Source organism: Sciurus vulgaris (assembly GCF_902686455.1).
Source record: "Sciurus vulgaris genome assembly, chromosome: 6".
Taxonomy (NCBI): Eukaryota; Metazoa; Chordata; class Mammalia; order Rodentia; family Sciuridae; genus Sciurus; species Sciurus vulgaris.
The window spans coordinates 23,802,518-23,827,378 of record NC_136466.1 but is presented as its reverse complement, the minus strand read 5'-3'; the positions used below and the strand labels follow the sequence as shown (position 1 = coordinate 23,827,378).

The 24,861-nt window shown below is 39.4% G+C and overlaps 1 protein-coding gene across 1 annotated transcript in view; it reads left to right on the top strand.

Moving 5' to 3' along the window:
• Positions 1-1,499: 1,499 nt before the first annotated feature.
• The window catches only part of SGCD (sarcoglycan delta), a 629,843-nt gene continuing 606,481 nt past the window's right edge, over positions 1,500-24,861 (top strand). The window contains exon 1 of the mRNA XM_079144990.1: positions 1,500-1,599. The gene's annotated coding sequence lies outside the window, so the exon portion shown is untranslated. The remainder of the gene's footprint in view (positions 1,600-24,861) is intronic.

Below are 24,861 nucleotides of genomic sequence, written 5' to 3'. Positions count from 1 at the left end.
ATGGGAGACCAGGTGATGGAACTGAGCCGTGCAGGACTGTTTTGTGGTTGTCTCAGCTTTGACTCTGCAACATGGAAGGTTTTGAGAAAGGGAATGTCATTCTCAGACTCAAGAGAGTGATGGCCACGGCCTGGGAGAGCTGACTGTGCATCTGCCCAGATCTTTTATGTCTTGGACCAGTGTGGTGATGACAGAGGGGTAAGAAGTGGTCAGCGGCTTAACTTACTCTGGATATAGGACCATTACTACCTTTTTGATGGAGTGGAGAACATGGGGCTGGAATGACAGAGAAGAGTCAAGGTTCACTATCAGGGTTTGGACCCGACCAAGAGGTGAATGGAGTTGCCACTGAGGGAGGAGGACTAAACTAGCAAGACGGGGGCTTCCTTTATTTCTGAAGGGGTTGGTGGCAGTGGGTACAGAGCCGGGACTTCAGTTTGGGTGTGCTATATCTGACATGGCTATTTGAATTCTGATGGTTGATAGGGGAGTTTGGAGTTCAGGGAACGATCTAGACCTGGAGACAAATCTCAGAGTTGACAGTCTATAAATGGTATCTCTAATCATGGAACTGGAAGAGGTTCTGCCATATCGGTGCACAAAGAGAGGAGCCTCAGAATGAGTCCTGAGAGGCCCTGATGTTGGAAACTGGGAGGATGAAAAGCCATGATGGGGTGGCCAGTGGGATCAGGCAAGGTTGGTTCCCTAGAAAACAAATGAGGACAATATTTCAGGATGGAGCAATGTTTTGTCTCCTGGTCTTGCTTCATCATAGACCATTATGGAGCACATTGCTCGTTTTAATTTATTTATTTTATTTTTTAGTTGTAGATGGACATAATATCTTTATTTATTAATTTTTTTAATGTGGTGCTGAGTATCAAACCCAGTGCCTCACCCGTGTGAGGCAAGTACTCTACCACTAAGCTATGGCCCCAGCCCCCACTGATGGTTTTGCTAAAGATATTATTTACTTCACTGTCCCAATATGCCCTGGGTAATGAATCATTATAGGAAAATCACTGATCCTCAGTTTCTCTATAAATTAAATGAGCATATTTGACTACTTATGTCTTCAAGTCTTGATACTATGACTTCTTTTTGTAAGCTTCTTTGATCTGGTCAAGACTGAATCCATTCAGGCATTTTTCATTTTTATGCCATATTTAAAGCGGCTTCTGTATAGTTTCTTTCATTTGTTGTTGTTGTTGTTGTTGTTCTTTTGTTATTGAGACAGAGTCTCCCTTGTTACCCAGGCTGGCTTTAAACTCCTGGGATTGAGCCATCATCCCACCTCAGCCTCCTGAGTAGCTTGGACTACAGGTGCCCACTGCAGTGCCCAGCTATGTATAATTTCATAAAAGCAAATAGTCTTGAATTTAGTGTCACTCTGTCTTGCTTTCATTTTTGTAAATGGCCTTTCTCATGTGATTTTGTAGATTTGGAAGCAACCTCTATCCTCAGAGACGTGAGGAAGTCTGTACTGAACTGGAGTGGAGGTTAAGAAAACTGTCCCTTTGGTGGTGACCTGAGCAGATTATCTCAGTCCCAATGTCTCCCTGAAGTTCGTGTCCAAGATTCCAGACTAGGACTGCAAAGGTATGGACTTGTGACTTTAACATCTTGCTTTTGAAGACAGATGTGACAGCTTTAAGCTGTTCAATCATTTCCTCAGGCTTCTGCCTCCCCTATCTTTTCTTCCTTTTCCTTTGTCCCTTCTTCCTTTCAAGGGAAGTTCTTTTCTTCTGGTACCAGCTTGTGTGATGTGCTGGCAGAGATAAAGGAACAAGAATCAGTGCTGAAGGGAGGCTGCATTGTCCCAGTGATGGGCAGATGGCCAGAGGCAAGCAGCAGAGATGTGTGCAGGTGTCTCTGCTAGAAAGGAAAGAGAAATCAGGGTGGAAACCTATGTGATAAGACCTCAGGTAAAAAAGATGAGCAGAGACCTGACACTTGTAATACAATCTTTATTCCTACTGTCCATGCCTGCAGGAAACTTTTGGTAAGGTTTTATAATTTCTTTAGGTTTTCAGGGGGAACTATCTTTGCATTTCTTAGTGATATATACCCATGCCCGGGGAAGATTCTAAGTTGGAGTCCAGAGATCTCAGTTTCTTTCTTTCTTTCTTTCTTTCTTTCTTTCTTTCTTTCTTTCTTTCTTTCTTTCTTTCTTTCTTTCTTTCTTTCTTTCTTTCTTTCTTTCTTTCTTTCTTTCTTTCTTTCTTTCTTTCTTTCTTTCTTTCTTTCTCTCTTCCCTCCCTCCCTCCCTTCCTTCCTTCCTTCCTTCCTTCCTTCCTTCCTTCCTTCCTTCCTTCCTTCCTTCCCCTTCCTTCCTTCCTTCCTTCCTTCCTTCCTTCCTTCCTTCCTTCCTTCCTTCCTTCCTTCCTTCCTTCCTTCCTTCCTTCTTTCCCCTTCCTTCCTTCCTTCCTTCCTTCCTTCCTTCCTTCCTTCCTTCCTTCCTTCCTTCCTTCCTTCCTTCCTTCCTTCCTTCCTTCCTTCCTTCCTTCCTTCCTTCCTTCCCTTCTTTTGTTACAGAGGTAAGCTTCATGGTAATAGAAATCAGGTACCAAAAAAAAAAAAAAATAAAAGATGTGTGGGTGTGTATGTACATGCACACATATAAACATACACACATCCACAAACATCTTCATAATATGTACATCTATAAACAATGTGTCCAATGGCATCAGGTTTCTTTGTATGTGTACGTGAGTATGTCCATGTTTAGTACAGGTAGGTTGAGGGTTTCAGGGGAGAGATGGAGAAGGAATGCTCAAAACTACCATTTGTAAAGTGTTTGTTGTGAGTCAGGCATTGTGCTTCGAGTTTTGGGGAAAAAAGGCATAATAAGTACAACTCGTACTGACCCTGTGGAATAAGGGATTTCTGTTCTGGAAACAAGAGGGAGGGAAGTAAAATGTTGTCCAAGTCTGTACAGCAAGCTAGGGTCAGGGGCCAGACTCATTCCCAGATTTATTAGAACTTAAGTCTCTGTGCTCATCTGTGTAATTGTAGGGCTATATTTGCTGCTGCTCAAAAGGACTGGATGAGGGCATGGGTTAACAATTTAGGATGCGTTACACATTCAGGGAATATTGCAAGGTGTCTTAGAAAATTCCATCATAACTCAGTTGCTGCCCTTTTAAACACTTCCATGATGGTGGTAGGGCAGGAAGGAAGGACAAGCAAACAAACACAAAGCCTTACAACCCAAAGACTTCTGGAAGCTGGTAGAGCACAGGCAAGGTGTTGAGTTGGCTCCCTTCTCCTGGCACCGTAGGCTCGGTAGGTCACGCATCTGTGCCCAGTGGAGGTGGAGAGCTGCTGAAGATCAAATTAATTGTCGCCACAGGCCTGCTGTCTTTTTATCTCTGAATATCTCAATGTGGGAATGAGTGTGGCCATGCTGTCAGCTGGGCATGGATGAACCTGCCCTTGAGGACGCAGCACAAGCACTTTCTATCTGCCGTTTCCAAACGCCAGTGGAGAACGAGGGAGCTCTGACGTGGCATTGTTCGTGGTGCCTCTGAGAGAGCACGGGACCAGTAAGCACGTGCAGAGTATTTCATACACTCGCCCTCCTCTTTTCAGAGAAATTTTCTTTGGTATTTAATTTTTTTATATAATGGAGATAAATCATTTTTCTTTCTTATATCAGAGATAGCTTTAAAGCAATTGAAGTATAAATACTAATTATGAATTAACTTTTTATTCACATGATTTCAAAGGCCAAATAGGTATTCTAAAAACCAGAAAAAGAAAACTCATGCACACAGCGTACCTTTTTTGAGTCCTTGCACAAGTATAGGCCCACTATGTAATACCTGTGTGGTTGTGGTACAGTTCTTTCTGACCATACATCCTTGATGTACTCGAAAGAAAAGCTAAAAACTTATTCTCTGCTTGTCCTAAAAACCTAGCAAATCTCAGGGGATTGGTGTAAGATTGTGAAGATGAGCTCTTTGCTTTGAGAGTGGTGATGTGTAATTCAGAATATCTCTGTTCTCTCGAGAATATCCACCTAAATGGGAAGTACTTAAAACATACATCCAGCAAAGTTTGAAAGGACTTGGCTGTAAACATGGTCATGGTTTAGAGACCAGTCAACTGTTGAGGGGAAAATAGAACTCTCTCTGTTCGCCAAGGACGCAGGGAGAAGAAAGTCAACTTTGCAGTGTGTGTTTATCACAGGGCTCTATTCAGCTGTGGTATGTGTAAGTACATGCATGTTTGTGCTCATAAACCCAAACCCAATTTCCAGGAAGAAAGAAGGAAATGAGGTGATGTCGAAGTCATCAATCCACCACAGTGCTTCCTGGCTCTTAGGATCCTGTGCATGAAGTAGAGATTTCAGATGCCTTTTCAAGTGAAGACAGATGGTATATATTAGTGGCCATGGGACCTGGCTTTAGAAAGGCAAATCAGAGCTCTAAGAAAGCTTCTGCATGAGCATTAGAAAAACCACTGAACTCTTTGGTGTCTTCACTGCTTAAATTGTGGTCTATAAATTGGCATTATCGGTATCATCTGGGCTTGTAAGGCAGGTAAATTCTCAGACCTGCTCCAGACTTACTATATCAAAATCTCTTGGAAGAGTATCTAGGGGTCTGTTTTTCAGTGACATCTATATATACATAATTCATGTGCTTTGCTTATATCTGAGAAATGATATTGAGCCTTTTCCTTGATCTCTGAAAACTAAGGGAGGTTTATAACATCTCAAGCTTAATACCAGGAAGATCTAAGAATATTAATGATCAGTATGCTTTATTGTGTGTACTTTATGTGTTTATGTATATATATGTATATACCTTTGCACATAGATATGCATGTAACACTAAAAGAGGGAAAAGAACGTGTAAAACAAAGAGCCATAAGCAGAGTTGCAGAAGTTTCAGTCCCTATATTTGAAATCTAAATAAGGGAAAAAAAAAGATAAAACATAATAAAAACTGAAGTTAAAATAGATGCTATTATACATAAATGGGTTCATAGAACAAAAAGAGAATTCTGACAAAGGCCCACATAAAGAGAGGCCCCTGACATTCAATAAAAGCACAAAATAAATTCAGTGAAGGCAAGAAAACTGGTCCAACAAGTAGTGTCAAACAACTGTACACTCCTATGAAAAATAAAGACCCTCAACCACTGCCTCCCATTATACACAAAATCAGTGTGAGTCAGATCATGGACTGAAACATAAATGCTCACACAACAAATACTATAAGAAAACCTAGAATAACCTTCATGAAGCAAATATTTTAAAACACAAAAAGCTTAAACCACAATAGGAAAAAAATTAATTGAACTTCATAAAAGTTAAAAGCATCTATCTACCCATCAGCAAGTACAAAACCAATCTAGGTGTCCTTCAATAGAAGAAAGGATAAAGACAATGTGGTATATATACACAATGGAGTATTACTCAGCTGTAAAGAAGAATGACTTTATGACATTTGCCAGCAAATGGATAGGTCTGGAGATTATCATGCTAAGTGAAATAAATCAATCCCCAAACGTCAAAGGTCAAATGTTTTCTCTGATATGTGGAAGTTAACCCAAAATAAGGGGGAGGTAAGGGGAAGAATAAAGGTGCATTAGAGTATCAAATGGAGAATGAAGGGAAAGGGAGAGGAGATGGGAAAAGGAAAGACAGTGGAATGAATCTGACATAATTTTCCCATGTACGTATATGAAAACAATACAGTGAATCCCAGCATCCGAAACATCCTTAAGAATGGGATTCTAACTGGAATATATTCCATGATTGCATATTACATCAAAATGAATTCCACTGTCATGTGTAACTAAAAAGAACCAATAGATACATAAGTAAACTTACTTTAAAAAAAAAAGTAACACCAAGATAATGAAGATATGGTACACACACTGGAAGAAAATATTTATAATCTGTATACCTAAGATGTATTAACAAGTACTTCATAAATTCAAGATGCAACATGGGCAATAAAGATGAGTGTTGGTGCTTCATATCATTTGTTGTCAAGGAAATACAAATTAAACTTTGGTGATGTGCCACCACATACATATCAGTATGGCTGGAAGTGAAAGAATTGGCATCCCAAGTTAAGAAAATGTGGAGCAACCTCAATACTCATACATTACTGCTAAAAAAGTAAAATGCTCCAGCCACTTTGAAAAACAATCTGGAAGTTTCTTATAAAATTATACAAGTGTCTGCCTGAAGGCTCAGAAATTCCACTCCTATGTATTTATCCAAGGGGATTTAAAATGTTTGTGCACACATGTACATAATAGCTCCAAGCATAGTAGTGTGGTGCTGAAAACAACTCAGATGTCCATCAACAGGAAAATGGATCAACTCTGGTGTGTTTATAAAGAATTTTTTGTCAACAATAAAAGGAACATTCTATCAATACACACAATAACAGATGGATCTCAAAAATAGAGTGTAAGTGAAAGAAGCCAAACACATGATAAAAAAAGCTATATCCATGATAAGATTTCACATATATGAAATTATCCAATGGTCAAGACTAATATGGGATTGTAGAAATCAGTTCATTGTTTGCCGAGGTTGGGGACTGCCTGAGAAGTATGAGGAGGGGAATTTCTAGGATGATGGAAATGTTTTGTACCCTGATACATGTTCATCAAAAGTGATTAAATGTACATTTCATATTATGTAAATTACATCTCAATTTTAAAATGCATTAGATATTCTTTTTTACAATCTGCCATTTATTGAGTCCTTTGACCACAGTGCTTTTTAAAATGCATATACTCATTTAATCTTTGAAACTACTCTCTAGGGTGGTAGCTATTATTATTCCTCATTTACAGATGTGGAAACCGAAACTAGGAAAATTAACCTAATTTGCCCCAAATCAGACTGTTGGCTCACTAAAACTGAATTGCAGGTTGGTGCATCTGTTCCCCAAACTGACATAGCCTCAGGTGTGCATGCCTGTGGTTCTGTCAAAACTCCAGATCTGGGGCAAGGGAGCAATCATCTGCCAGAGGTTTCCAGAATGGTCAGTTAGGGACACAGATTATTAAGTGGCTGAAGTTTGTATTTTACCAGGAACTGCAGGGAGATAAAAAGTTAGTAGTAAGTGTTACTCCTGGCCTCAGGGATCGTAGCTTTCTAATGCTAAAATATGTGTTTCTTTTCTAAGGGTGCTCCTTCTTGATCATGGAATGTGACAGAAAGAGTAGTGCCAGAAATTGGGAAATATGTAGTTGAGAAAACAAAGGATGACTGGCAAAGGCAGTGTCATTTAATAAATAAAAAGTCCATGGCTTCCTTGGCTCAGGTCCAGGCACTACCACTTTCTGGATGTAAGACCAATGCCAAGTCCCAGGACTACTCCCAGTCTCAGTTTCTCATATCATTCTCCAAATGATATGAGATGAGTTTGTGGGTATCATGCCAACCTGATGCAAAATGAGAGTTAAACGAACTCATGCTTGTGAAGTGCTACTATGTGCTGGCTCCTTATGAACCCTTTCTAAATGTCAAGCTACTGTTTTGGGGTATAGAGCTTACATGAGCCATGGAATATCATGATTTCCTGTTCTCTTTGGCATCTCTGAGTTCCTATATCTGTGCATTCATTTAATTTTGGCTGATAGTTAACACTGTTTTCTAAAAACTTTATCAATTGCATTATAAGAATTTGGAACCTCTGAATGAAGTGGATGCTTTTGCCAAAGGGGGAAAAAGGCATTTAATTAATATGTGGGAAATTATGTGGAGGCAAAACTGTCATTAAATGTAAATGTTATGCTTTATCTGTCCATAGTGATTGAAAGGGAGCCTGAAACTATTTAGTGTGTTTAACAGATACCAGCAAGGTTAATTGTCTCGGGGACACTGAGGAGCTGAGTTCCTTTGTGCATCTCCACAACTCGTGTGCCAGTCATATCAGGTTCTCGTGTGACTTTGGCATCCGTCTTTATTTCAGTTGTGCTTTTTAAAGTCCTGATTTCCAGAGTGCAATTTAAAAGGCAGAAAAAATGCAAATGTGTGCAAGCTTACAGTGCTTTTCCTATACTGACAAATTAATTAGTCTATTCCCAACCTGCTGCATAAGTAGAAAACCTCTGTGCACCTCTAACGAACAGTATCAAAGGGAAAATTAAAAGGGACTGTTTTTGTTATTTCCCATAGTTATCCTTAAAGAGTGGGGAAGTGGGTGATGCAGGAAAAGTCCCTTCAGATGCTGTTGCACACACAGGCCTGTGTGTGTGTGGGTGTGTAGTGTATCTATTTCCCCTTTGGGGTCATTCTTGACAATAAAGCCATATGCTGCTTCTGTGGAAGCTCTACTATTCCTGTGGATCACTGTGCACTCGTGTCTTTCCTGGGGATGTGGAAATGATGGTTTTTATTTTTTTCCATGCCTCCCAGCAAAGCAGAACTGTGGGTAACTCATCAAGCCTTTGAGGAAGGGAAGGGAAGGGAAGGGAGGGGATGGAAAGGGAAGAGAGGGAAGGAGAAAGGAAGGAAGGAGGAAGAAGGGAGGAAGGAGGGAGGGAGGGAGGGAGGAAGGGGGAGAGAGAGAGAGGGAAGAGAGAAGGAGGGAAAGAGGAAAAAAGAAAGGAAGGAAGGAAGGAAGGAAGGGGAAAAGGAAAGAAAAGGAAGGAAAGAAAGCAAGCTCAAGTTAGTAAGTTCACCCCTTCTACCCTGTCTACCATGGAGGAGGATTAGGAGAATGCTAGTCCTTTCTACGCACTTAATCTCCTGGACTTTAACTCTGGACTTGGCAGGCTCCAGAACTGTGATAAATAAGTTTCTGGTGTTAATAAATTCTGACGTCTGAGGTATTTTGTTACAGCAACCCCGAAGGACCAAGGCCTCTGGTAACACCTCCATTTCTCCCTCCTATGGCAGGGATGTGTTGCGGGCCACATGTTGCTGTCTTAGGTTTTGGTCTTCATCACTTCAAATATTTCGACCCACTGCCTTCTAACTTCCAGGGTTTCTGAAGAGAAATCTTAAGATGGCCTTGCAGGGAAATTACGATGCAATCTCTCCCCCACCCCCTCCATCCCCACAGGTATTAATGACATCCCCATGGCACCTCAGGGGACAGAGCTTTGCATTACAGTATCACGATGTAAGTGAACATCCTTTTGATTCCAGCTCTTCTGAGATCAATGGAAATGGAATCGAATACCTTCAGTCTAGATGTGACCAGGTCTCTAAGAGCCAGAAGTTGTTATAGATTTTCAAACTCAAAATTAAAAAGGCCACTGAAGTATCCTACAGGGTTTAATTTCTAAACAAGTAGACATTAGTCTCCATAACTCAGTGAAGCCAGAAGCTTCTGGAGTCCTTTCTTATTAAAGTGGGAAAGGTCCTGGAGACCAGAGAGTGAGCACCATGGGTCACACCCAGTCATGACTGGGTCATTTCCTGGTCTACCACAGGGAGCCCAGGTCATTGCCTGGTCTACCACAAGGATCTCAGATACCACATATCTAAGGCCCTGGCTGCAGTGTGTTTTCTGTCCAAAGCACAGGAAGCTCTTAGTGACCTTTTAGATGCACTGATGTTTAGCTCACTTGGCAGCCTGGGGGTTTTGGATTTGATTTTGTTTTGGAGGATCTTTTCTTTCTATTTTTTTTTTTTTTTTTCTCCCTTTAAATGTCCTCAGAAAAAATACTCTCTCTCTGTGGGTCAACTTCCTGGTGGGCCACTGTGGTCCAGCAGCTTGTATCTATGACAACAGCCCATATTGGAAGCGGGCGACTAGGAGGATTGCCTCCTGTGTGCCATGTGGCTACCTGCTGGGTGGAGAGACATCCCTGGATTCAGAACAAAGTGGCTCCAATGACAGTGGACAACTGAGACACAGAGAAGGGTCGAAAAGAGATCCCACAGGATCTCACTCGTGTGGAACAGATGTAGGAGGGAGGTGTATAAACTACCTGGGGCTTCTCCATGGGAGTCTAGTCATGAGGGCATCCAGAGTTGCCTGGACACTCACAGACCCCTCTGCTTCCACCCAGGAGAGACATCAGAGACATTTTCCTGGGACACTCCCCCCTTCCCTGCTTTTCTCTCTTCTTTCTCCCTTGTTTCTGAGAGCACATGTTATGGGGCACAACTTAAGAACAGACTGATCACCACTGGGAAGTCCAAATTTGAGAGTCTTTATTTAGCTGGCTGACTGACTGACTCACACAATACCTCAAAAAATGACTAGCCCCAACCATAGGGTTGTAGGGGTTCTTATACCAAAAATCACATCAGTCCTAAGTGTCTGTTGCTATGATTCAAAATTATAAACTAACATCATGAGATCATCAACAGAGGGGGAAGTGGGTCAAAATGACCCTTACCTAGGTACAAACCAAAGAATGGTTACTAACATCGACACAATCACCGTTCACATGTTACATTGTTTAGGAGAAATAGGAATCAAAAGAGAGGAATTTTTCTTTACATAGGAATTGTCATTCTGTATTGTTAAACATGTCACAGTAAGTAACTGATGATAAGCACAGAGGTGGGGTGTTCCCATGGGAGAAGCTTATTTCCTACGTAACATGGAGTCTCAGCGCAAAATGGAGTCTGTTTAGTCATTTCCCTTAGAGTCTGGCCTATCACATTCTCATGGAGTCAGATCTGTCAGCCCATCACAAGCAGAGAGGGTTATTTTATCAAAATCTTATAATAAAAAGTGATTCTCATGAAAGACGAATCCTCCCCAAAGAAAGAGATTTTAAATAAACGCTGTATATGTCTTCATGCTGAATTTTCTTCTGTATGTTGAGACCTTGGAATTCCATCAAGATGTCTTATTATGATATAATTTCATTTTTCCATCTATATAGTCAGAAGCATTCTCTTTTCCTTTTCTTTCTTCCTTCAGAAATGATTCTTAGGAACTTCTCATCCTTTTCCATTTGAGGAACAGAGGAAAGGGAGATTGGGCAGCTTTCTTCAAGCTGTCTTACCAGAATAAGTAGTTCTCTGATCCGATCTTTAGGTTGGGTCCTTAAAATCCATGGAGCACACCCAACTCTATTCCTAGGATTTCTTGGTCCTGCCTGGATAAAGAATGTTTGCTTTTATGTTCTTTGATTCCACATATGAATGTGGTTAATACCTTTTTTTGTTTTGTTTTGACTTTTTTTCCTAATTCAGACAGCTACCATTTTAAGAATTGTCTCCTTTTGACAGTTACTGAAGAAAAGATTTGTGTTTTTCCCCTTGAGCATTATGCTTTCAGTCTGTTTGTTTTATTGTGCCGGATTTTACACACGGCCTTTGAAACTTGACACAATCTGGGTTGCTCCTGCATTCAGTATCTTGTATAGATTTAGGTTTTATTTGCCAGGTTAAAGTGCACACATGCATACCCACACACACACACATATTTGTTTCTTCTCCAACCACAGAAATGGCCATTTTAAATTCTGGCTGCAACTTTTCATATGCTGTTTCTGTGACTAAGGGAATAAAAGTTAAAAAATCTCCATACTACCCATTCACATACTATCAGTGATCTCAAAGGTTTTTTGTTTGTTTGTTTTTATAGGAACTGTCTCGTTCTTGCCCTTTGCTTTGCTGTTCAACCCACCCCTTCTTGGCCATGTTCTTCTTCCCTAGGATATTTTCAAATGTTTACCATCTCCATTGTCTTCCTATTTAGCCTAGACTGAAGAGTTGCTCTGTACCTTTAATATATATTGGTAGTGAGGATCAAAGTGAAATAAATATGAAAATACTTAGGCTGTACCTCTCCCCTCCATTGCCTGAAGAACTGGCTACAGATCTCAGTGTGCAATGCACGATCTTGCCATTCCTTTTGCCTCCTCGTGTCATCTCTTTCTATGTTTCCTGCCCTCTGTATCCAGTCTTTCCATCTGCAGCGAATCTCTCCATTGTCCAGATGTGCCGTGACTTTTCATATTACCACTGCTTTGTACCAGCATCCACCCCAACAAAATATAGAGACCCAGTCATCTCTAAGGACCCAGTTCACTGGAGACCTTCTTTTCCTTGAGTTGTAACTCATTTCTTCCCTTTGGATTCCATTGCGTTGTTTGGAACCTGCATTATGACTTATTGTGAGGAGAGGTCATTATATTTTTATTTATAAATGAGTTTCCCTCAACACAAGGTAAGCTCTTTAAGATGAGGCAGAGATTCTTGATTTATGAATGTTATGTTCTAACCCTCAACTGTGCCTGGAACACACTCAACAGATATTGGAGTGGTGGATAAATATAGAATGAATTTAGTTTTAAAATAGGTTACCTGATGTATTATTTCTTTTAGATAATTTTATTCTTTTATTTTTGATTGTTTTATTTTAATTATTTTGTGTCTGTTTCCTCATAATGGCTTTTGAATTTATATATTTTAAAGCTTGTATATCTATAATTGTTTTATACTTACAATATCCTTATTTCCTTTCTTTTCCATACAGCACTGTATTTTTCTGACTGTGCTGAAGCCTTATGGCTCTTACTAGGACAGGAACAAGGCATACCTGCACCTGTGCTACAACTCCCCCTTTCTGTGGCCTTGCAGACATAACTAATCAATTCAGCTTCAGGAGCCCTAAGAAGCCTTCCCACACATCACTCTAGACCATCAATGAAACTAGCATGGAAAGCAAAATTTATTTGCCATGTCTAGGCTGGAAGATTTTCTATTCAAAATTCCAGTTACTCTGTCTAAGGTTAGGACCTGATTGCTTTCAGAGGGAATACATTTAGGTACTCCATGCCTTCTTAATCTCCTAGTTGAGAGACTGTGAGTTTCACATTAAAATTTCACAAAAGTTAAACAAGATACCAGACTTAATCTATTATTCTTTAGAAACTAGGGGGAATTCCACAGCATTTGAGGATATATGGGGCATCTCTAGAACTGTTTCTGTTGTTTTACTATGTGTGGAAATTAATGTTAATGTCCTTGGAGATTTGCTTTAATACATTTATTCCTTTATGAGACCTTTTTCAAAATATCTTACATTCCTGGAGGCTATCTTTCATGACCTTGACCTCATGATTTTATTTTCTGAAGGGCATTGTCTTATCTACAAATGACATTTGGATGTCATTGTCATTGGTCTGACAAGGACTATAGAAAAGATGGATGAGAACTTGATCCCCAACCATAATAATGCTGATTAAAGCCCCTCCCCCAGAGACGGAAATTCAGATGACCATTCATCTACACACCTTTATCCCATCTCATCACCTTCTATTGTTTCTGTAATGAAAACATGGATTTTTTTTTCCCAGAAGAAATATAACCATATGTAAATACACATGGTCTATGTATAGTTTGAGATGTATTTGACTCTGTGTAAGTCCATCCCTGGATGGAAGTTTAGGAATCCTTCCTGTAGAATACAGAGGGCACTTCGACCCTAATGTCACATAGCTTGTGACTCTAGCCTCCTTCTCTCTTAGGAAATCATATGCATGCATACAGATAACTCGAGGTTCTGTATAAGTCTGTGACCTGTAGGAGGTATTGTAAACATAGGCAGGACCTAACAGTCTTTCTCATTTAATGAGGTTCAAAATATTGATTTGTGAGATATTAAAGCTATATAATTCAACTCAAAATATGACAATGTAGGAAGGAAGAAGAAAGGAGCAAACAGGATAATTTGAGATTTGATCTGTTCATGGTGGTCCCATTAGCACTGTTATCATTAACACTGATAACAGTGTTCTACTTCCAGGATGAATTGGAAGAATCTTTTTGAACACACTGAGTGACTTTTTAAAGTGGAAACCTAAGATATTCAGTGAAGTGGGAATTAAATGAAGTTTCTTCCCTGTATCCCTGCTTTGAACGCACCCCAGGTCAGGTTTGGTTCCCTGATTACCCTGTGGACAGCCATCCAGTGGTCCAGCTCCATCACAACTGTGGGGATCTCGATGGGCAGCCATCATAATCATGGTGGAATCCAGTGGGAAATCATACTTACAAATAAAAGCATTTTACACATTATGCACATCTGACATTTCACTTCATGACAACACTGAGGAAATAATTTAAGTATCTATCGTTCAGGTCCATGGGAACATACTCCAGAGAGTGACATACATTTACTAGTTTAATAAGTCTCATTTCCTTCAGGGTTTTCATAGTGTGACCATCTCACTGTATGGAAAAGGATTCGATTATTTAAAGATGTGTTTGGCATTATACTAGATAAAAATGTATCAATGAATTATTTTATATGGTGGTTAATTTGGCTGTTGTCCCAGGAAAGAATTTTTCATTGCATTTTGAAATGCAGAACAATTTTCTAGTGACTTATCAAAGGTCATTTTGACCTTATATGAATTTTGTCCCAAATGCTCATGTCCTGTAACCGAATTATTATGTAAAATGACTCTTATACAATAGCAGATGATATTTCACTAGCTACAATAGAGTATTTAACTCATTTTCCTTATTTATGTTTATGTTTATAATCTCCTTCCTGAGGTGTTATTTACATACAATAAAATCACAAATTAAAACAAGCAGAGATATTATTTTACATTCACTAGAATGGTTAAAATTAACAAAGCCAACACTACCAAGTGTTGGCAAGCAGCTAGAATAATTGGATCTTTTCATTACATTGCTTGTTGGAGTGAAACAAACTAGAGAACCATTTGGTCATTTCTTATAAAACTAAATAAAACCTAAATAATGAATGTCATTTAAAATTGTTTTAAAATTTAAAAAAAAAAAAAACTAAATAATGACTCGGCAATTCCACCTACACGAATATCCCAGAAGTCCACCAAACAGAGAAGATAAGAAATAGTGTATATTCATTCAATGATACTGGAAAGACCTAAACATGAAATATTGGTATGCAGAATAAAATAGATGAACCACCATTTGACCCAGCTATCCCAGGTAATGCATCATTAGTCTCTTAGTACTTTGTTGTAGATAATACCTATGTTGTGTGGGTTGTGATGATAATGACTGTCTAGGTCACTTTTCAGGGACTTGAAAGTCACTTTGGTTGAAAACACTGACTCTTCACCTGGATCGGCAACTGTCCAATAGGTGACAGAAATGGGACAAAAAGGTTTGGCATCTTTGTCTTCATACTGTGCATGTCTTCCTTGCTGCCTCCATCTCAGCCACATCAATGTTTACAGAAGCTCAATTCGCAATAGCTAAACTATGGAACCAACCTAGATGCCCTTCAACAGATGAATGGATAAAGAGAATATGGTACATATACACAATGGAATATTACTCAGCCTTAAAGAAGAATGAAATTATGGCTTTTGCAGGTAAATGGATGGAACTAGAGAATATCATCCTAAGTGAAATAAGCCAATCCCCCAAAAACATCGACTTAATGTTTTCTCTGATAAATGGATGCTGATCCACAGTGGGGGAGGGGCAGGTAGAGAAGAATGAAGAAATTTTGGATTGTGCAGAGGGAAATGATGGCAGGGGTTGGGCGGTGGAGATGGGAACAACTATAGAATGAGACAGACATCATTACCCTTTATACATACATGTATGATTATACTCCCGGTGTGACTCAGCACCATGTACAGCCAGAGGAATGAGAAGATATGTTCCATTTGTATACAATATGTCAGAATGCATTCTACTGTCATGTACAACCAATTAGAACAAATTAAAAAATAAATTAAAAAAATGAACGAATCTCAAAAATATCATGTTGAGAAAAGAAGTCAGTGACAGTAGAACATATCCTGTGAAGACAGTTCTGAAATGAATTCTGGGAAGTCTGCCTTGCCATGAACTGAGCATTGCATGCCATTCTAATGAGGACTCAGAAGAGCAGAGCTGCAGAGAAAGCCTTGGTCCTAGTGGTTTCCTAAATGGTTGTGAACAGAATGTCCATAGAAACTGAGTGAAGTCTTCTTTTACCAACCCCAGTTTGGAATCTCATCCCACAGAAAAAACAATGTCTAAGAGACATGTGCTGGGGATAAAAAGGGCTTGATTCCGTGGACAGTAAATGGAGAAGGGAACCTTCTGCTCTCGTATCAACGTCTCAAGATTGAGAGGGTACAGATATAGGACAGGAATTAATGAGGTAGAGAAATAGGTTAAGAAAGGGGAGAAAAAGTCTTTTTTTTTTTTTTTTTCTTTCTAAGCATTCACAGAGATCCTCTAGGAACTTGGGTATCGCTTCTTTTAATCCTTTCATGATCTGGTCTTTTCAGTCTTGCTGGCTGGCAGGTGTCTTTAGCTTTAAAGAAGAGGGGAGAGGCTACACAAATCTATGCCAAGTTAATATATCTTACAGTTTTGCACAAAACATTTTTCAAATGATAGTAGAATCTGACTCAAAGATGGAGGTAGCAAGGGAGACATGCACAGTATGAAGACAAAGATGCCAAACCTTTTTGTCCCATTTCTGTCACCTATTGGACAGTTGCCGGTCCAGGTGAAGAGTCAATGTTTTCAACCAAAGTGACTTTCAAGTCCCTGAAAAGTGACCTAGACAGTCATTATCATCACAACCCACACATCATAGGTATTATCTACAGCAAAGTACTGAGAGACTAATGGTGCATTGCCTAGATATGTGACCTACAAATGTAGTGACTTTTAAGTCAACCAAGAGCGATTTAGAAGCTCGAGGGTTTATTTGGGTTTTTCCCTGGTGACAGTACTGGTGGTGTTCTAGATGGAAATGAGGTATATATATCTCATTGGAAACTGGAGGAAAGATCATCCTTTCTATAAAGTGAAAAAGAACTTAGCTGAATTTGGTCTGTGTCCTACTTCCTTTAGGAGCTATGGTCTCGGGCATGTGGCAGAAGACACCTCCGAGCAAAGTGTTCAGGGTGCTTCATAGCTTCTCTTAAATGCTTTTAGAAAAATGAGAAAAGACAAAAATGAGTAAAAGACACAATGTAATATCATAAAGGGTGTAGAACATAAAGATTTGGAAAATTCTCAGCCTGGTCATGTGAAGGAAAAAAAATAAAAAAGCATCTTTAGGAGAAAAAACCCAAGTGCTTGACAGAACTACATTCTGATTGGATGTTAGCATGGAGAGAAGCTAATAGCCACGTGCTATTCATGGAAACCATGGAAGAATGACCCTGAGGACACACCTGGAATCACTGAGGCTGCCGCACCCACCACAGGTCCAGAGGGCCAGGCCTTGGGGATGGAATAAGTTCCAGGGAGGGGCCCCTGCATTTCAAGAGAGTGCTCCAGGCCACCTGTACTCTGGCTCCTGCAGGTCAAGGTTCAAATTGGGTTGCCACTCTAGAGAGGACACTTTGGCAGTGTCCACATGGTGTGAAATCTTCAGGTTCACAGACTGCACGAGCCATGGAGGTCCAGTGACCTCCACCAAGATTTCAGAGATAGCTCAGAGAACTTCAGGACCCAACCACAGAACTGTCGCTGTGCTGGGTTATACCAAGTGTCCTCGCTAGGACAATGCCTAATGGACTCATGAAGTCTGGGCCACCCTGGCGAGTCCATACCAGAGAAGTGCCTGAGGCAGAGCTATTGCAGAGAGTCCTTACTACGTTGATACCAAGGACAGCCATGGAAATGAAGCTGTCCCTAAATCCCCACAACTATCCAGCCACCAAAGTGCCGTCCTAGCCCAGAGAACTGCAGATACCCGCTTCCACCTGTGAGAATTGCTTTGCGGGTAGCACCCAGCAAAACCCCCTGAGAGGGGACCCCCAGGCAGAGTCTCACAGGCCCATCCCTGCCCCAGTGAGTCCAGAACGCAGGACATAAAGTAAGAGATGATTCTCAAGTCTTAAAATTTAGCATTTGTCCCCTATTGGATTCTGAAATTACTTGGGACACCTTTACTTTCTTGCCTATTTCTCACTTTTGGAATAGAACTGTCTACCCCGTGACTGCATCGCCATTGAATTTTGGAAGCACCTAATTTTTTCCCCCCCACAGGCTCATAATAGAGGATCAATTGGCTTTAGAATGAGCCGCACCCAGAGAATTTCGAATTGGTGAAGAAATTTTTTTTAATGTTTTGGATCTAGTGTTGTGGAATGAAGGTATTTGAATATATGCATGAATATATTCCAGGGAGTCCGAGGCAGAACACCATGGAATGAATGATGGTGTATCCTCCAAAATTCATGTTGAAACAATGACTGATGAGCAGGGTTTAAAAGCGTGGGCTCGAGGGGTCACTAAGTCATCAAGTTTCAAAGGAACACTGGTGTCCTTCCTCTCTTCCGCCATGTAAGTACATATCACCTTGTCCTGTGCAGAGGAGGCCGCGACAGGGGGCCCTCTTAGAAGCAGAGAGAAAAGGCCCTTCCAGATGTCCAAGCTGAAGGAAGCTTGATCTTGGACTTCCCAGGCATCAGAATTGTGAGAAGTATGATTCTGTCAGCTACGATTACCCAATCTATGGTATTCTGTGACAGCAGCACAAATAGACTATGACAGTAATCACAAAAAAAGATAAATGCTACAAATAAATGATGTGTGACCATTGCAGTAACAGGTCATGAGAGGGTCAGAAGAGTATATTAAAATCCCTTGTCTCCTGATCCCTGATGATAGTAAGACAGATAATCTATCCACGGAATGAGGACAGAGCAGTATTAGAAAGGGACAATTAGAGAATAAGATGATCTCTGGTATATTTCATATCATTCAATGGCAGGGCTAAGAAATGAAGTATAATTGTCTCAGGATACAAGAAAGAGAATGAATATTTAGCAGAAATAAGAAGGCAAATATAATCCATGAAAGCAGTGGCTTGGCCCTTATAAGAACCTATAGAGAGAGAGAGACCAGATAAATGGTGGGAGGAAAGTCCTAAAAGAAATTTTAAAATATTTTTCAAGCAGCATGGAGACCAGGAATTGAATTCACACATCAAGAGCTAAGCAATGTTAAGTGGGACATAAACAGATGTCCCTGATGCTCATGTTCAGTTCTCAAAATTCTGAGATAAAGGGATCAGAAACCTTTCTGTAAAGGAGAGAAAAGCACCAAGAAATTATCTGCAAACTGGTGTTCAACTTCTCAGGAGCAATGCTAGAGGCAGGGTAGTGGAGCTGTTTCTTGCATTTTCCAAAGGAAAAAGCATTTTGAGTCTAGCAGTTGGTTTTACACCAAACTCTGAGAAGAAGATGAAGACGACTTAAAGTATCAAGATATTTAGATATTTATATACATGCTTTGAGTATATCCCTGCAACATAAGGACATAATGAGGAAAAAGTAATTAAACCAAGATATGGCAAAACTAAAGAAAAGCTTCTCCCACATAGTTGAAGTCATAGTTCTGTAGTAGTATTGGGTCAAAATTGCAAAGTTCCAAAACCCCAAGATGGATACATTAAGGGAAAAAAAATTGGAGCAGATTACTACCGTAGGAGAGTTTTGTCTATGAACCAAGTGCAGCATTGTGGTGAAATAAAAACTAATGTGGAAAACATGGGTGTCTTCTCTGAAGAGAGAAAAGAAAGATGATGGGAAATCAGAGTGAACAACCAAAATGACAGAAGGGAATCATGGCCCCAGTAAAAAGTTTGACAAAACGTGCCATGTTTTTGAGCCATGGATATTCCATTAAAAAAAAAAATCCATTTGACTTGTGGTTTAGAGGTTATGACTTTGTATCAAAGATAAATAAATGTCAGCTTAGTATACTACCTGGCTCTCCAATGAGCAGTTTATATAGTCATAATAAACTCTCCTTTGCAACTTTAGAATCAACCTATAAAGCAAGCACGCCGAGAAAGTTAACCAAATGTTATAAACCGTGACCATGAAGGCAAGGGCACATGGTCGGAGGCAGGAAGAGCTTTAACCAAATGGAAAGATGGTTTTTCCCCTCTAAGGCTAAAGTGAAGCAAGACTAAAAATTTAGGTATTTTCCATAAAGTCATAACTATAGCCACAGAAGAACAAAAGAAAGTTTGGAGGGAAGACAGACGGTGCCAGTAAACTACATCCTTATTTTTCATTGAGGGTATTAATACATAATAGTCTACAAAGGTAAATTATGAGTAGCATAAGCCAGAAAAGGAGTCAGTGGGATCACTGCCAGGGGCTTGTGTACAGGGAGAGCCAGTGGAATTTATGCTTAATGGATTCTGGGAAGCCCAGGTGGGGAAGTCAGCTGCTGCGTTTTAACACATAGTATTATTTTTGGCTCGGGGAAATTGTTTAAAAGAAGGAATACTCCTGATGCCTCTATCAACCCCACTCCTTCATAAAGACCCACTTTGTTAAAGTATAATATTCTGGAAAGTGAAATAATGAATTTCATACAACTATATAATGAATATACCTCAAAGGCTTTATGTAACTCATTAATTAATGAGAACAGAAATGGTGATGCTGGATCAAAGAAGGTTTAAAGGGAGAGCATTATCACCAACAAAGATAATTTGAAACAAGTTTGAATTAGAGACAAACAGAGACTTAGATAACTGGATGACAACCTTGGAGTTATCTTCTCCACAGGTAATGCCTTCATGTTTAGAAGCCGCTCCTCCAAGTTTGAGCTCTGGTCAAACATGGAATTCCTCTGAAGAGTTAAGTAATCCTAGCATGAGCCTATTGGACAATGTCCAAGCCTAACATTGAAAGGATACATTTGATGTTCTTGATTGCCAGTTTTGGATAAATTTTGTGTCTAAAAGAGCACAAATATTATCTTAGGAAGGATTTACTGCTCCTCTCGGCATCTAGTTTTCTCTTACCTTGTCTGTTTCCATGGTAATCCTCTTCTACACTACAATCACATTTTAAAAATGGTTCATTGCCACTCGATTCCTTTGTTCCCCCACTAGAAAGCAAGCTTTATGTGCATAGGACTGGTGCGTAGTCAGTTCTCAAGATGTCTGTTGAATTAATGATTTAACTCTTACATGCTATTGGCTGTCTTTACAATGCAGAAGCAGAACTTTAATGATAAGGACACAGGAGGAAAAAGATCAGTAAATGAATAGCTAGAAGGGAAAAACTTAAGTCTCCTACAAAAATCTGTTGACATGGCAATTTGCAAGTTGTCCAATAAATAGCTGGGAGAAACTCTACTGTCTTTTAATACCGTTACATTCAGATGTTAAAGGAAATAAAACTCACATGGAAGGGCTGCCTGGTGAATGACTTCTCTTTCTTAGATTTTTTGCAAACCTTTCATCTTAATGCCAAACACTCCTGAATGAAATAAAAGGGAAGGTTTCAGGTATCCTCCTACCTTTTTTTCATACCTGGAGCTCAGAAAACTAGAAATGGTGCCATTTGTACTTTATTAAATTCCATAAAAATAAATCTTTGTTTTTAGCTTCTACAAAGCCCCTCGCCCCAGACAATATGCAGATAATACACCTGGTAGCTTTGGCTTAGGTTGTTTCAAAAGAGTACTTGGAGTTTCTGTCTAGCCTCATGAATCTAAAAATTTCTAATTGAGGAAAGAATGGAAGCAGGGTTGGTTCCACACTCTGGCTGTTGTGAACTGAGCAGCTATGAACATCAATGTGGCTGTATCTCTGTAGTATGCTGATTTTAAGTCCTTTGGGTATAGGCCAAGGAGTGGGATAGCTGGGTCAAATGGTGGTTCCATTCCAAGCTTTCTGAGGAATCTCCATACTGCTTTCCAGAGTGGCTGCACTAATTTGCAGCCCCACCAGCAGTGTATGAGTGTACCTTTCTCCCCACATCCTCGCCAACACCTATTGTTGCTTGTATTCTTGATAATCGCCATTCTAATTGGGGTGAGATGGAATCTTAGGGTAGTTTTGATTTGCATTTCTCTTATTACTAGAGATGTTGAACATTTTTTCATATATCTGTTGATTGCTTGTACATCTTCTTCTGTGAAGTGTCTGTTCATTTCCTTAGCCCATTTGTTGATTGGATTATTTGTATTCTTGGTGTAGAGCTTTTTGAGTTCTTTATAGATTCTGGAAATTAGCGCTCTATCTGAAGTATGATTGGCAAAGATATTCTCCCACTCTGTAGGCTCTCTCTTCACATTACTGACAGTTTCCTTTGCTGAGAGAAAGCTTTTTGGTTTGAATCTATCTCAGTTGTTGATTCTTGCTTTAATTCTTGTGCTATGGGAGTCCTGTTAAGGAAGTCTGACCCTAGGCCCTTTAGTTGATGAATGTATAAAGAAACTGTGGCATATATATACAATGGAATATTACTCTGCCATGAAGAATGATAAAATTATGGCATTTGGAGGCAAATGGACAAAATTGGAGAATATCATGCTAAGTGAGATAAGCCAATATCAAAAAACTAAAGGACGAATAATCTCGCTGATAAGCGGATGAGGACATATAATGGGGGGTAGGAGGGGTTAGCGTTAGGGTTAGGGTTAGGGTTAGGGTTAGGGATAAGGAGGGTGGTAAGAATGGAGGAAGGAAGGACTGTATAGAGGGAAAAGAGGGGTGGGAGGGGTGGGGGAAGGGAAAAAATAACAGAATGAATCAAACAACATTGCCCTATGAAGCAGGTGCTATTTGGCATCTCTGTATTTTTATTTGTGGAGTCTATGGAAATTTTTCTTCCTCCCCAGCAAAGGTCTGTTTTGAATCTGCTTAACATAGAATCATATGACTGATTTATGGTCTCTTAATACTGTTCTTTGATAAACATACTAGATCACATTTTGGCTTATCTTCAGCACACAGTACAGTGTCAAATGCATAGTATGGAGCTTAATAAAATGAGCAATGATTGACATTGAATTAACATTTCCTGTGGTGAGTGTGGGATTCTGTAAGGACTTAGGATTTTGTAAGGGTAGAAGCTGAAGCTTCTCCACAGTGATCTTCAGGCTGGTATTTTCTCTAAGAGTCAAAAAATTCAGGTTTATGAGAGGGGAGGCAGTTCACAATACTGTGATTTTGCTTTTCCTTATAATAAATTTGTTTTGTTTTCTGAAATGTACATCATTTATCGTTCTTGTTCCTGAAGGACTCTTCATGGTCTTTAGATTTCTTTTGTGACTTAATGAAGAACTTGAAGGGCTTTCGAAAGTCAAATATGTAGTCCAATTTCATGTAACCTACAGTTTTGAAAACTTCTGTACTTCAAGGACTTTTAATAGAAGTGGAAAAGAAATAATACGATGCTTCCGTAGGATATTATGCACAGGAGCCAAGGTAGCACATACTCTGATTTTTGCAGGAAGGAGTGTCTAGTCTCTTACTTGGCAAGGATTTCTTTTGGAGGCGGCAAGACCGAAATCATGCCTCTATGCTTCCGTCCTTAGTGCTTTTTCTGCTAAAGGAGATTCTGGTTTTATTTGCTTACATTCCTCCCGCCGGAGTCTCCAAGGAAGGTGCCTAGTCTTGCCAAATTGATTCTATTGGGATTTTGTGATTTATAAACAGAAAGGAAGGGAAAGGGGAAGACAAACATGAGGTTCATGAGTTAAGGCCAAAGAATGTTTTCCTTGAAGTCTGACTTGAAGTATTATTGGTTTATAAATAGCAAATACATGAGGGAGAAATAAAAGCTGGTAAGCAAAAAGAGAACTGAGGCTATTAATTAATTTATCTTCTTTTAATGTTGATAAATTGTGAGTTAAAAAAATTGAGTTCATTGGAAATTATTTTTGCTTGTTAATTTGTTTCCTTGATTGAATCTCTCTCTGACATTGACTTTATTAGAGACCCCTTGATGGACTTTATCAGTGGAAAATAGGGAAGTTGAAGGAAAGTCCTGTTTCAAATGTTGTTCACTGAGGACCTTGTGTCCTACAGGATGAGCTCAAGAGCAGGTGGACAAAAGGCACATGACCCTTCTGTTGTGCAAGTTATGAGTGGGCACGTGAATCCTGTGATTACATATCCAGGACATTAGTCCCTGGCCACATGTGGCTGCTGGTCACTTGGAATATGTGTGATAAGTCCAAACTGAGTTAGGCTCTGAGTGTCCAATGTGCTTAAGATTTTCAAGACTTAGCACCAAAATATAAAATATCTCTAATAATTTTTAACAACTTTATTGAAATACAAGTCACATATTCTTCTATACATCTGTTTCTAATATATTTTATTTTTTATATATTGATTATATGTTGACATAAATATTTTGACATATTTGATTAACATTGAAATTTCACCTTTTCTTTTTACATTTTAATGTGGCTGCTAAAATATTAAAAATAGGTGACTGACATTGTATTTGTTTTTTTCTTTTTAATCTTTTAAATTTATTGTTTTATTTTTGCAGACTGCATTTTGACTCATTGTACACAAATGGGGTACAACTTTTTGTTTCTGTGGTCGTGCACGATGTAGATTCATACCATTCATGTAATCATATGTGTACATAGGGTAATTAGATAGTGCTGATTTAGATAATTGCTTGTGATTATATGACTTCTTGGAAAAAAGCCAACAGAATATCCTTTGATCAGTCAGCATGCATCCTTTAGAAAGTTAGAAATTGAGTGCTCTATTTTCTTCTTCTACTGTTCACCAAAATACATCAGGACTCCTCTCTCCCCCTCTCTCTGTTACTCTCCTTCCTGTATCTTCCTTTCTGAGTGAAACATTGATCTTGATAGATTTTGATTAAATAAAGAAAATAAATATTGAATAATTTGCATTTTAAAGAGGCATTAAATTCCATTTGGCATGAAACTCATGGCAACATGTATTTATGTCAGTCAATTTCTCCCAGGTGACCATAGCTAGGTTGCTTTGTGGTCTTGTTAAACTATTTCAAACTAGGGTCTAGGAACCCTCCTTGAGAACCCTTTTATATTCTCTGTATGAACTAGAATGTTTCAAACCTGTCACGGAGTCACATATAAATAACCTGTGAAAAGGAATGTCACAGTGAAGTAAATCAAAATTATTATTATTTTTCCTTCTGGAAAAGCAGGATGTCAGTTCCGTTGATGGACTGTGTATGGGAATC